This window comes from Athene noctua, chromosome 1 (assembly GCF_965140245.1).
Source record: "Athene noctua chromosome 1, bAthNoc1.hap1.1, whole genome shotgun sequence".
Taxonomy (NCBI): Eukaryota; Metazoa; Chordata; class Aves; order Strigiformes; family Strigidae; genus Athene; species Athene noctua.
In genome coordinates, this window is record NC_134037.1 from 46,168,082 (window position 1) to 46,182,641 (window position 14,560).

At 34.3% G+C, this 14,560-nt stretch overlaps 1 long non-coding RNA gene across 1 annotated transcript in view; it reads left to right on the top strand.

Moving 5' to 3' along the window:
• Window positions 1–14,560, top strand: part of LOC141968416 (uncharacterized) — an 82,624-nt gene that overhangs the window by 41,090 nt on the left and 26,974 nt on the right. The window contains exon 2 of the long non-coding RNA XR_012634868.1: window positions 10,542–10,719. This is a non-coding gene — a long non-coding RNA (uncharacterized LOC141968416). The remainder of the gene's footprint in view (window positions 1–10,541; window positions 10,720–14,560) is intronic.

Here is a 14,560-nt window from a genome sequence, read left to right on the forward strand (position 1 = left end):
ATTGGCTGTAGAAATCACTGTTGAGCTAAAGGTGATTCTGAAGCACTTCCAACTCTTCTTGACTTTTAGGCAAGATTCAGATCTTGGTATCCTTTGTGATAGTATAGAATATTTACCAGGGGAATGATCTGTAGTAATGAATCTATTTAAATGAATGTTGGTTTTCCTTTTTTTATTGTTACAAGAAAGCAATACTTATTTGGTTGGAATTTTCCTACAAATGATAGTAAAGTTTGTAGGAAATAATACTTTGCTCCAATAAACTGAATAGATGCTGAAAAGTTGTCAGATAATCAGATGTCAGATAGTTCTCATTTTTGGTAATCTTAGCCCCTTGTCTTCATAATAATGGTAAGCCTATTAGGGAAAAAGGGTTTGGCAAACCATTTGCTGTCAGACAGCCTAACACTCTGAGCTAGTCATTCTGTTTTACAATAATTTCCAAAAAAGAAGCAGTTTATTTTTTAACACACTTTGCCTCCTTGCATTTTATATAGAAAGAAGGAGTTTATATCCATGTTTTATTATTCACATTCTGATGTTTTTAATATATCATGTAGTTGATTTTCTAAAATATAGACAAATGGTACAGTTTATGCACTAAATAATCATCTAATATCCTGTGTAAACTTTAGGATGATCCTAACCTTTCTGATTTTCTACGATCACATTTTCAAGTATTCTGTATATAGAATATTCTGTATAGTTAGAACAAGTTCTTTTTTAGCATTAGGATATGACTTTATTGCCTTGCTCATTAGATGTAAAAAAGGGTCTTCCATGGAATGTCCAGCGAGATGACATTCCTCATACTGATGATGATCCTAACATAAACTTGCTCTTTTTTCTTTTCTTTTTTAAAGTAACAATTAATGCTTTCTGGTTTACATAAGTTCAAAAGTTCTCAAAATGACAACTGATTCTTTTTGCATGCTGCAGAGGCTTCTCACTACATTAAGAATTTTAACACAGTTTTTACAATATCATAGAGCCTCTGTTTTCTGAAAGCTATAGAATTATAGAATCATAGAAGAGTTTGGGTTGGAAGGGACCTTTAAAGGTCATCTCGTCCAACCCCTCCTGCAATGAGCAGGACATATTCAGTTGCTCAGGGCCCCATCCAACCTGACTTTAAATGCTTCTGGGGATGGGGCATATACACAGAACTGTATGGAATGATTTGTTCTTGTCACCTTGGTGGTAGAAAGAGAGAAGATAAATTAATGTTTTAAGAGCAGCTCCAGGTTTTTTTGTTTGGTAACTGTGGAGGAATATATTGTTATGTTAGTCCTCCTGAAATTCTATTTTGGTGTTAATTGAAGTATCTGTTCTTTTTCACAGAAGAAAAGAAAATTTGTAGATGGACTATCTTTTGATAAAACTGAATGCCAACAAGTGACTTGGCACTGGCAATGAATGCCCGAAACTCAAATGTAGAAATCGTTTGTTGCTCTTTGCTCTTATGTATCATACTACCATGATCATTAACACGAAAGAGATATTTCTGGGTAGTCATTGCAAACCGTAACTAGATAAGCTGGCTCTGAGTTGGTTGAGTCTTAGTACAGAGAAGACAAAAATCTGTTGACTCTAAGGTAATGGACAGATATTCTAGAAATACATGGTTGACATTGAAGTTGAAACCTTGAAAGAAGCTTGGATTAGCTCAGACTGTTTGGAGGGCTGGATAGTTTGTTGGTCTAACAGCAAAAGGATTTTGTTCAAAGTGCTTAAGTTGTTCATCCTAGACTGGGTATTAGGACTGCTGGGCTTCATGAAAATATACTTTCTGGGTATGATGGTTAAGTCTCTCATAAAGTTTCATTCTAGCCCCTTAAAAACACTTAAAACATGACTCAGTCATTTAAGTGTTTTCTCATTGTTAATGTAATCCTTGTTTTTACAGTTCCACTAAGTCTCCTGTTCTATTTATTTTTTCATACATGTGTAAACTTTCAGATATATTTTATATATATTGAATGTGTAACATTAATTTGTCTGGACACCCTTTTTTCAATTTTGTTTCTTGATCTTATTTCTTGAAGGAGCTTAGCCAGGGGAGAAGCTGTTCTTTCTCCCCTTTGGTACCCTCAGATATCTGTATCCTTTTCATAAGAATTGTTGCAGCTGTATTACTGACTAGCTGTGAAGCACACAGCAGTGAGCTTGACAGCCTATGTAATTTAGAACACTTAATTTATCTATTATATCATCATCAAGTGATAGCATAATTTGGGCAGATTTAAGCGTGGGATAACCACCCAGAGAGTGGTTAAACCACTACAGCATAGCATGTCTGAGATATGGTTTGGCAGCTGGAATTTACTCTCTAAACAAACCCAGAAGATCTCTTGGAGGACTTCAGCTTGTAATGTTTCCTGATCACAACCAGTGTTTGTGGTAGTTCAATAAAGAAATCTTGGAGCCTTCCAAGTATTGTTTCAACATGTTTGAAGTGGTTATGCCTCTGAATACACTGGGAAAATGTTCTCCTAAATCAAGAGTTTTGAGGCATTCCTTGTCTTTCCTGACCCTGAGGTTAATATGGATTCTGGAAGTCCTTGAGAAAAATCTCAGGAGTTCATTGAAGTTATGCTAGGTAAAAGATTGTCACAAGACTTTTTCTGGGTTTTCTCTCAATTTTGTCAGAGCAGAGAGAAGCAAGTGCTTAATATCAGGTATAAGTTTTCCATTTTCTATAATGGTCCTATCATCATCATAGTTAAATAATTTTCATCTATCATTTAAGACCGGTTTAAGGTTATTTCACACTATTCTAACAGTTGAAAACAGCTTAAGTGGCGGTTTTGCATTAGGATTTTTTCTGTGAGTGAACACTCTTGGCAATTAAAGAGAACCTTGAAGTAGGATAGCTATATGAGCCTTACTGAATTTTGAATTCCAGCTTGCATAGCTATGTCACATTTGCTTTAATCCAGAACAGCCACTTCATCTCTGACCTCTCAGCCCTACTGCTCAAGGGAAACATACAAAATACCTTCAAAAGATAATTCTGGAACTAAAATTCATAACTCTGCTGGGCACTAAAAACCATGGACTCAACAGAGACATTGGTTTTATGGCACATTATATTTTTGCCACCCCAGTATAACCTTTCCATGCTGCACAGACAATAAATTACTTGTGTTTCTCTTGCACTCTCTCTCTCTCTCTCTCTGTGCCCCATAGGAGCAAACAAATGTATTGTCTTCCCCTTTCTAATATTTCTCCACCCCATATTTATGAACTATCTTATCTTTTAGTTAATTGAATTGGCAAGTTTAATTAAATTAAAATAAGAGCAATTGTTCTCAACTTTTATTTAGTTTGTAAGACTGTTAATTCTTCTTCAGACTGGAGGAAAGTCTTGCATGCCTGAAAGCTTGTAATTTTCCCCTCAAATATTTCAGTTAGTCTAATAGAAGATAGTAACACTTCTTATAAACTGTGCATATTTATGTTATGTTGTATGTTAGAACACATGGCTAGAGTAGTACCACTTAATTCACAGTAATATGCTGCTTAGATACAACTAATTCCTCCCTTTTGCTTCCAGAAGTTTTATAGTAGTTTGGTCTTTTAATAGACAGTTTGTCCAGTCCAAACTCCTAGGTAGCTGTGGTTTTGTATTTTTAATATTTTCTATTTATTTTTCTAATGTTATTGTGCATGTGGCTTGTAAAATATTTTGAGATCAATCCAGCTGAGGAATGGCGTGGAATTGTCTGTTTCTTATTTCCAGCAAACCATTACAACTAAGAGAAGAAAATGCAGTCAATGATAAATATCCCTGTTTTTGAGATTAAACACTATCTACAGATTTTGCTAATTTCTGAAGTTTATTGGTGCTCAGTCTTGTCCTCTGAAAGTGTGGTAAACTCCAAGCTGTATCAGTAACTGAACTTTATTTAGGTTCTAGTACAGTTGATAGTGCTTTGATAAAGCTGGAAATGCTGAAATGCTGACAGTTTCTAAGATAATCCTTTAAAAAGTGCTTGCCAGTACCAATACATTTTAAAATAAAAAAATATTGCTCAGAAAAAATGCAATAAAATGATGTGTGCATTATTACATACTCTTCACTTCAGTGATTCTTCAGTGAAAAAAACAGAATCAACAGCACACACTGTCTCTACAGGTCTAAGACATCACAGGAGATACTTCTGAATACACCCTCATGGTTTGGTGCTTATTCTTAGCTGGGAGAAACAATGCCATAAATTAGGATCTTGGCTCTGTCTCTGGCTTTATAAAACTTCAGTAAAATAAATGAAAGAAAACAAAGAAGGTACAGTATCTGGACTCATGGCATTATGACATAGCAGCTGAATAGACAACACAAATAGCCTGTGGCATAGATCAACTTTAACTGGGGTCTTGTCATATTTCATAAACCGGAGAAAAACTGGGCTTGCTCAGCATATGATACAAAGCCTGAAAGAAAACCGTTCATAATTCAGTAAGTGGTGCATGTAGTTCAGCTGTTTTGCAGTGTTTCCTCAAAACCTAAAGAATGCCTCACTACAATTAAAGGAAATGATTTTTTCTCAGTGGAAGGTGATACAAGAAGAAAGCCAGTTGTTTTCACTAAAAAACCCCACCCTCCATGTTTCTTCTCTTTTTTTTTCCTAGTTAGATTTTGTTTTATAAAACACAGATACTTTTGACAAAAAGTGGAAATTTACTATTGCTTCACATGTAATTTTTTTTTTCAACATTTTTGCAAATATTTCTGTTGGTAATCACTGGTTTTTACTATCAAATATGATTAAACCATATTTAGCTTAAGAATTTTGGTTCACATCTGGCCATATTTCTGTGTGTAAACACCAGTATGGTTTTTCTTAGTGTTTATGGGCCTACCTAACAAAATTACAATTCAGAAACATAAGCATGTATTGTGTAATAACTTCAGGAAGCTACCAATTTGTTGTAGGATTTATTATTCATATTTAGAATTAAAATTGAAATCTCTGATGTAACAATCCCGGAACATTCTCAAGACTAGTAATTGTAAAACATGATGTTCGTCTGCTACTGACCCTGTAGAGAAGATTCAGCATTATTTCAAACTGACAAGCACTTAATGATAGAAACATTACTGCCATAGCATTGGTCCTACTTGGTCTACTGAGTAAAGACCTGTTACAAATTCAGTATCGATCCTCTACTGTTTTGATTAATACAGAAATTCTATATATTTTTTTTAATTATATGATAATATCTCATACTCCTAACCTAAACCAAATAATTATAGAGTTTTGGGGGGTTTGTTTATTTGTTTGGTTTTTTTTTTAATAGTTAGATTCAGTTAATGAAACAAATATGCAGTTTGCAGTAGACCGTGGGATAACTTCAGCTTCATTTAGAAAAAGAACAAAACCTGACAACATTATGTGTTGTAGTAGGTCCTGACTGCCTAGAGAGAGACGGCTACAATAAATTGTGTATTTAATTGATATTGTGGTTTTAATTTTTATTTTTACTTGATCTTAATTATATCATGATATTAAAAATAAGCCTATTCTGTTCTTGCAATGTGTAGTTTAGAAAATGTTTAGGTTTTCATTCATTTTGTGAAATTTCAATTTCACTGTATTTATCACACTATGAGGAAAAACTTAAACCCATCCTTTCCCTCTACCCAGTAGAATTTAATAAAATTATGAATCTTCTTTCTTGACAGGTTAGGTGAAATCCTGTGTTCTGAAATTTAATTCCTTTCCTGTGTATATAAGTAAAGTTTAATCTTTACTGATGAAATCAAAACATTTTCTTCAAAATTCATTGTTGAAGAAACAGAAGTTTAAGACAGGTTGAAGCATTGACCTGTATAGGACCTGTCCCCTTATATAAGGTTAATCATGGATGTCACTAGTTACTAGCCCTCAAGAGCCCACTTCAAGATATATCATATTTACTGTGAAAGCCGAATAAAGGCAGATACTGTAGAAGTGTTGTATGCAATCAACCATATGTGATTTTAATATTATAAGTTGTGAATCCTGACTACTTTCAGGCCTTTAACTGCCCTTTTTCCCAGCTCCTAAAACTACCTTTCACCCTCTGTTTACTATGCACACCAATAGTCTTAATTTTGAATATTTTAATGTTGGATTTAGCAAAATTTTATTAATGTAATATGTTGTGTGTATGATTAACTCATGCTTAGGGTTTTCTTAGCAGGGTGATTAGAGTAGAGATGTCATCCTTTGGCAACGTGCTAATATCCTCATAGAGGCATAAATGGGGTTGGAATCCTTACATCCACAGCAAAGACCATTGCTATTTGAAGGAATAATTTCACACTCTTTGAAGTACCAGACTTTAATTATCCCTGTGGCACAGTAGGTGGAATTAAGACACTTGGTTCCTTTGTGTTTTCCAGTTTCAGTGGAACAGCAAGATTTAGAAGTTAGGATTTGGTTCCAGGCTGTGGAGAAGAGCTAGTCTGAAGGTTATAGAGTCTTGCAGTTTGTTTGTTACAGCCGGGTTAAATTTTCCTCATTACATGTTCTTTTTCCTCCTTTCATCTTTCAGAGCTAATATCCTAGCCCCAGGTCTCTTTGCCCAGATAATCTTGGTTGCACACTGCTGGTTCCTTGCTGCATTTGTTTCTCTGCAATCAGCTGTTCCTCAGCACTCGTTATTTCTTTCAGTTCTCCCCTTCCTGAATCTGTACCTCCCTAAATCACTCAGATCTCTTCATCTAATGTTGGACTTTTTCAGATTCAGTATCATTCCTGGCTCTTTTTTCTAGTTCTGTTTAAACAATTATACTTCAAGTCACTTGAACCAACTAACTTCCTATCAACTGAGGTCCCAGTGAATCCAGGTATGCAAATCATTTCTTTATTTCGATCTCTCACTCAGTCCTTGGTATTGTGGTTCTTTTGTACCCTCGTTTGCTTTCAAGCAATAATCCCACTACCCTGATGCATAGTTCTCAGTCCTAGTCATCCTAATCAGTCAATCCAAGTCCTCTAACATAAATCACCAGTTTCATTCATGGCCAACAGCAGACCCTTGCTGTCCATTCTCCCATACTACTGCCACACAGATGCTTCTCTGTCCAATTTACTCTCTGTTAGTACTGCCTTTAGAGTATAGGCCAGTCTCTTTGTTCTCCCAATATATTAATTGGAACATAAGGAAAAAACACATTATGAGAGAAATACAGGATCAGTCCTGGGACGGTGATTACTTTGTGCAGGTGGAATCTTTCATGATTTAGATTTTTAACTGTTACGTGGATCTCCTGACCTTGTTGTGACTGCAGTTTTCAAAGTCTTATTATCTTGTCCAAGTTTGGGTAAATTTTCATCTCATGCTGAATTTACGTCCCTATTCCACATTATAGGTGACAGTGAAATGTTTCCACAAAGAAGTAGATAGAATTTTTGTAGAGGTAAAATAATGTACTTTCTCCACCCACTTTATTTTCAGGAGCTAATAATTGGGTGAAACTACACTTGTTTTGGTTTGCTTCAGTGTCATGATTGTGAAGGTGACCAATTATTACTTATGAAATATTCTTTAAATTGTTGATTTTGTTTGAGTGCGTTTACCAATTCCACTTTCTAGGATGAATTTGTAGTTTCTTGGAGAACAAGAATCCAGTCAATTTGTGTTTTTGTGGAAAGGAAAATTATTAAATGTATAACTCTTGCAAAAATATAAATTTGCAGGATTACCATCTGTTTTCAAAAATTAATGTCTCAAATTTTGCTAAGTGTAGAGGGTTTTTTTTCCTCCAGTTTGACAATCAAGTGTTTTTCTAAGTATCATCTTGATGTCACATATCGTTAATTTTATATTAGTGGCTGAAGCTTCTTAATGTATATAGGAATAGCAGAGGCTTTCAGTGATTATTGCTTTTTATACTGTTTGCCATTTAATCTCCCAGCATTTTGTTTCACAGTTCTAGTAACAGCATAAGCCACTAGTATATAAGAAATGCCTCTCAGACTTGTTTGCATTGTGCTGTCTGTAGAATTTTTTTCTGTATTTTATTCCTTTTTTATTTTTCCCCCCCCAGAAAATTGATTGGTAGTCAAAAAAACGAATCTGCAGAGTGGTTCCATTCAGGCGAGGTCAAATTTGCCAAACCTATCTGCTTGGAAAAATGAATAAGTTCTGCAGATCTCTACTTTAGTACTAGGAAAATTATTTTATTTGAAAAGTAGTAAAGGGAATGTCAAGGAGTATAGAGGAGAGAAGTATCTCCAGAACACTTTTACTAATACTGGCAGTGATATCAGTCCCATACTGAAAAATATGGTGCTCTACCCTTACATCTCTCTGCAGGGGGATGAACCTGTATTTTTCTTTTCCTAAAAGAATGCTTTCATGATCTAGAGTGTCCTAGGTAGACTGATTTTGGTCTTTTGTTCTGGAAATGTTTTATTCTGCATGCATTATACACGGTGGGTCTACATTATCAATTTGGGCCTTTTTTCTTAATTCTCTCTGCAGACCCAATTTCTCTGTAGACTCCTCAGCCTTTGGCTTGCTTTAAATATAGGCCAACTACATTGTCCTAAGATGGCGGTGGAGATCAAAATGGCTTGACTGTGTTAGAACTGATAGGAAGAGACCTTGGTTGAAATCCATTTTGAATCATGTTTAGAGTAGGCTGAGCTGTAACATGATATTTTTTTTCTGACTCAATCACCATATAAGTAAATAGCCCATACAAAGTAGATCTGCATTAGCAGAAGAAACACCAAGCCAAATAACCTTTAGCCTCATGCATTGTCTGGACTATACTTGATGAAATTTCCATCTTCTTACAGGTAGGAGCTGAAACTTAATCTTTCATAATCTTCATGGCTTCCTTTCCATTAATTACTGGGCTTCATTTCATAGGGCTGCAACCTAATTGCTTAGCTAAACAACAGAAATAAATTGCAGTTCTCACTACCCCAAACATGTGGAAAACCAGTAATGTCCCTAATACATATTTAACTAAGATTTAAAGAGGAACATTAGAAATTTAGACTGCATATGTCTGGCAAAAAAAATCCCCCACCTTGGTGAGGTTGTCAATGCTTCAGATAGCAATCAGCATCCAGAAACATTCTAATGTAATTAGTAGGGATTCCATGTGATAGGCTTTACTAGGCCTTTTCAGAAGTATCTAGCTGGTAGGATCTCATTCATGATCTGATTTTTATCTTTAACTGTGCAGATACCTTAAGTATATTTTTTTCAGCCTGGCAGTGTTTATTAAAGATCGTAGGTTTACATTATTGTGGACTGCAAGATATGAGATAAACTGTTTTTTCTGTTGCACCTTAATTTACACCTAATATTAAAAAGAGCTACTACTGGGTGTGGGGCTGGAGTTCAGTCACTGGCTGCTTTTTGTTAATTCTTGGACTTCCAAGAAGGATACAATTGAAAGACATGTCTTAGGAAAGACAGATGTATATCTTCAAAGATTGAATTGATACAATGGTTTATTTCTACATATTTGTATGGTCCCACTGATAATTCATATCTAACTGCTGTTTTAAAGACTGAATAATAATTGCTGCAAACACTGCAAGCATATAAATGAACATGACTACCTATAACATGCAAAACTATATTATCCCACACATTTCAAAATTAATTTAAAAATGTTGTTATTGTACAGATCTTAGCAGGTACATAAAAGAATGGAAATGTAGGTGGAAAAGTTAGCTGGATTTCTCCCACTTTTTTGCACCTAATAGCACATCTACTTAAAAGATACCCTTGTTTTTTCATCACAGATGAAACACCAGGATATCACTCAGGATGATTTTGTTACTTGATGCTGTCACATTTTTAAAGGCAGGATCTAAAACCTAAGAGCTGGTGTGTACAGAAACAATTTTCAGCCAAGTATGAATATTGCCTAATTAAGATATCTGTAATAATTCTCATATGTATAGTCTTGACTTTGTCATCTTTCTATCATTAATTTTTCTAGGCAATATATGATCAGATTATAAAACTCTCTTTTAAACTGATATTTGGTGAAATATGTTACAGAGGGACTTAGAGCAGATATACAGATATTTAGATTAGTGGTTATTAAAATTACTAGACATTCAAGTGACAGTCTTCCATTTTGAAATTTTTCAGAGAATGCCATTTGACCTTCAGGTCTAGTGAACAGCTTTAGATTAGCAAATGCCTGAATAAAACTAGTCATACTTATATAATAAAGTAGTAGTGGAAAAAGGAAATAATTGCATCACTAATGCTGAAAAATAGCATACATTTTTATTTTTTAATTTGTATGAATAAAATTATATAACATAATATTACTTTGATTTTAGGTACTTTAAAACAGCATAATACTCTTAGCTTCCAAAAACAATGTTTTGTTTAGCTTTCTTCATTTTAGTTTTATATCGTTACTAAATAAAAGATTGTAGGATTTAATTTTTTAACCAAAGAAGGGAAAAATAAAATACAGCCACCTCTGGGTAAATTCTTACAGTGAACAACAACAACAAAAGAAGATGCTTACACTTTTATCCCTTGTGGATTTCTTCTTAATATTTCAGAGCAATGAACATATGGCTGTTACTATCAGCACTGGTGTATTTGCGGCGATGCCTATCAACATCCACCAGAGAGCAGGGCAGCTCCAAAACCCACATCTTTTATGCTGTGGAAATTGATGGAGACAGCAACACAGCCAGCTTCTTGGCCAAACAACATGGAATGCAGTTCATTTCAAAGGTCAGCGCATATTTAAACTTGCTTCATTACTCCCACCTTTATGCTTGAGATTTTCATTTTTTTAAAATCAGTTTACCTAGAGGTTCCTTTAGAGACAGAAAAATGAAAGTGCTGAATCCTATTTTCATTTGGGGATATCAAGCTTTTTATCAAATTATAGAGGTGGCGTTTCAGAATATTTCATATCTGATCAGAAGGAAAATCCAAAAATAATTTTCTCTTTATTCAGGAGTCTTTCAGGCACTGGGACTGTTTCATTTATTACTTAATATTGTGCTCCAGTCAATCATTTTGAATTCAGACAGGAAAATGGAATTTTTATTTTTAAAAGGAAAAAATCCTGAGGAAAAATGCTATTGGAATAAAGCAGATTTTATTATTTTTAAAAATACAAATATGTATTTTCTTCCTCTGCTATCTGTTTTATTTTCCTTTAGCCAGAGTGCACTAATATGAAGACATATATTAAACAAAGGATCTTATATAAAATAATATATTAGTTAATTACAGGCATTTTATTTCAGTATCATTGAGCTTGAGGAATTATGGCCTTGTAACACAGTCAAGGAAAAATCCTTTTCTTTCCTTGGAGTAGTATCTCAATGCATGTATTTTCTTTATGTGTACTGTGTATGTGTGTATAAACATGAACTATGTATTTATATTACATTTAGCTTTATTTTAACTTTCCCTTGGAAGAAGGTTATTCCTGAAGTGTATGTAGTACTCTGGTATACAGCCCAAATAGAGGAAGCACATTAATATCTTTCTGTTACAGTTACTGGTCTATAAAACTGCACATACATACCAGTGACATCGTGTTAAATTTTCCTGTTGCTTCTAGTTTAGAAATATCTTGCATCAGTTAAAGTAGATCACAGATAAGTTATTAAAAATTTTAATATGTTAATCTGTAGCAGCCTCCATTCATTGACCTGAAAGTTCTTTGCCAGTTTTAATGAATTAAGCCTTGAAGTGCTCCTGTTGCTTTTATCTCTACTTTTCAGATGTGAAAAGCAGAGGTAGAGTAAGTAAAACAATTTGTTCAAGATCCACACTGAAAGTCTATGGCCCAGTGAGACATGGAACACACTTTTATAAATTTTCAGTTCTGTGCTCTCTAATTGTAAGAAATTATCCTGAGAGAGAAAATGTAATGAGCTTGTGAAGAAGAGGCAGTGAATTTTATGTACCTCAACAGCCACTATGGTCTACCCTAGTCATGAAAATCACTGAAGGGGCCCAAGGAAAACTTCTACATTTTTCTGCTAGAAAAATGTTGCTAACACAGCCTTCCCAATGTGCCACCCTTAGTGTATAAATATTAAAACCACCACAGAATGTTATAATGAGATTGTTCGTTAAAAAAAACCCCAACAAACAACATTGAGAGATTACACAGCAAGCATTTCTATAAGAGTGACTTCAATGCTAGGGTTGCTAAAAAGTGTTTCCTCAGGTTTTGAGTAGCACAGCGATAGTTTGTACAAGGGAAATAGACAACAGCTTCTGTTGCTATCAATCTGGACACTGTTTATAGCTAGTCTGCCGGAAAAAAATTTGGTAGTATAACAGAGCCAGCCACACTGTATACTTTGTTCTGTAATATTTATCCAGGAAAACACCTTTTTATTACAGTGATTATGACTAAGAAAAAGCAGAAAGTGGAAAGAGAAAGGCAGGAGACACAGCAAGGGTTTTTCTCCTGTCTTCTTTGTGAATTTCTGATTTACAACCTGTTGTATAAGCAGCAGATACCTTGATACCTTTTTTTTTTTTTTTTTTTTTTAGCATTCTTTTTCAAATATAAAAAAAAAAAAATCTCTGTGGTATTTAAAGCTTATGGTCTTTAAGCCATGAAGAGCACTGGTAAAGTATTAAAGATTCGAATATGATTAAGCTTAATATTTTTTCAAACTTTTGTTGGCTTATAATAAGCTTACTGCTTGTGCTATGTGATAAGACAAGATGATACTAAAACATCATTTGGAAAAATAAACCTGTAAAACATGATAAAACTTGTTGACACTAAAATTCCTGGGTAGTCAGGAATATATAGTGGTATTGCAGTTAGGAGTTATGCTCCTATTTTAGATTCCCATATGACAAAGCATTTGAAACATATACTTAAGTTCAATCCCTTTTCAGAAAAAAAATCATAATCATGTGCCTAAGTTCCTTTGAAATAAATGGGATCTAGGCATATGCTTAACGTGCTTTACTGGATAAGGCTGGACTACTGAATGGAGCTCTTAGTGAAAAGAGTTTTGTATGAGAAAAGTGACATCAAAGACTGAAAATGCTATCTTTTAAATATGCTACTGTCACCACAGGAAACAGGCTCCTGTAGAAATGGTAATTATGTGTAACTGTGACATCCTTGCTTCAGCATGTTAGTTGCAATTTAGAGTTGCAGTTTAAAGGCATAACTTCCCTTTGGCATAAGTGTACATTTTTACTATGATACAGTGAGTTAAGTGTGTTACTTTGGAGTACTTCCACTTATTAAATGTTGTTACTTATTAACATGCAGATGCTTGGCAACCAAATAGGAAAATTGTAACTATAAAAAAGGCTACCGATTAGGTATCACACTAGAATGCACTTCTTCTAGTCTAACTCTAGTGTATAAAATCCAAAATGTTAAATTCTTGACATTGACTGTAGTACTATTTCATTTAACATTCTATATCAGCTAACTTACCAATAGAAACAGTGTAGGTGAAGAGTTCTTATAAAACTTATTTATGATTTCTCTTAAATTTAACACCACTGACTTGAAGTTTCTGTAATTAAAACACTTATTAAATACTGTGAATATACCCCCAGTGTGTAGGAGAGTCTAACCAGTTCCAACCTAACCAAAATATTTTGCAAAGGAATGCTTGCTTTTGTTCTAAGATTTACATTTCTAGATGATAGCATTGCACTCAGCAAAGATTAGAGAAGACAGAAGATATTAAATATAGTTATATATCAGAGGTATACATTAGAATCAAATGTATGTTAGGATTCTTTCACACAGTTTTCTTTTGAGTCAGCTCAATTCCTGTATTTTTCTCACTATTTCAATGTAGACTGCACATGAGTCTTGTCTTTATACTGCAAAAAGGACATTTTATTGTACTGCTACGTGGCAGGAATAGAGGATATAGTGCCAGCCACTTCAGTTTCATTCTCTTGTTTCCTTCCCCACTACTTAAGAGAGAGTTTGTAGAGAACATACAGACTTTATTGCATTTCTCTAAACTCAGAGGGAAGGAGGTGGTAAAAGAATAAAACTTGAAAAGGGAGTGCATGCGCACCAACTGTGGGTCATCAAGAACAGTGTCTTTTTTTTTGGCTGTATAATGCCTCATCCTTACCTCAGTAAGTCAACAGAAAACCTCCCATTGACTTTCAAGGGAGTGTAGAAGAAGAAGTGTTTCTATGTAAATGTATCCAAGTAGAAAATAACACTAGAACTTAAACTGTGTGAGACACCCATAGGAAAATGGAGTGAAAAAGTGCAGATTTGATCTCAGTCTTCCAACCTTCCAAAATGGTATTTCTTGGATCCTATTGTACATTTTGCTCCTGTGTAGAGGACAGTGAAAACATGAAGAAACACTGGGGAAGCTATACCTAAAATCTTATCTTTTATGTTTATGCTCTGTCTTTTTAAAGAAGCAAGGCTTCTGAACAAATAGTTTTAACTGACAGCTCTCTTAGCTGATATTTTAAAGTGAACACCAAGTTTCAATGGTTTTACAAAAGTAGAGAAAAGAAATACATCCGTTTTTTTCATGTGTGATTTTTTTTTTTTTTTTGGATTAGTAAAAATTTTGCATAATGGTGAATT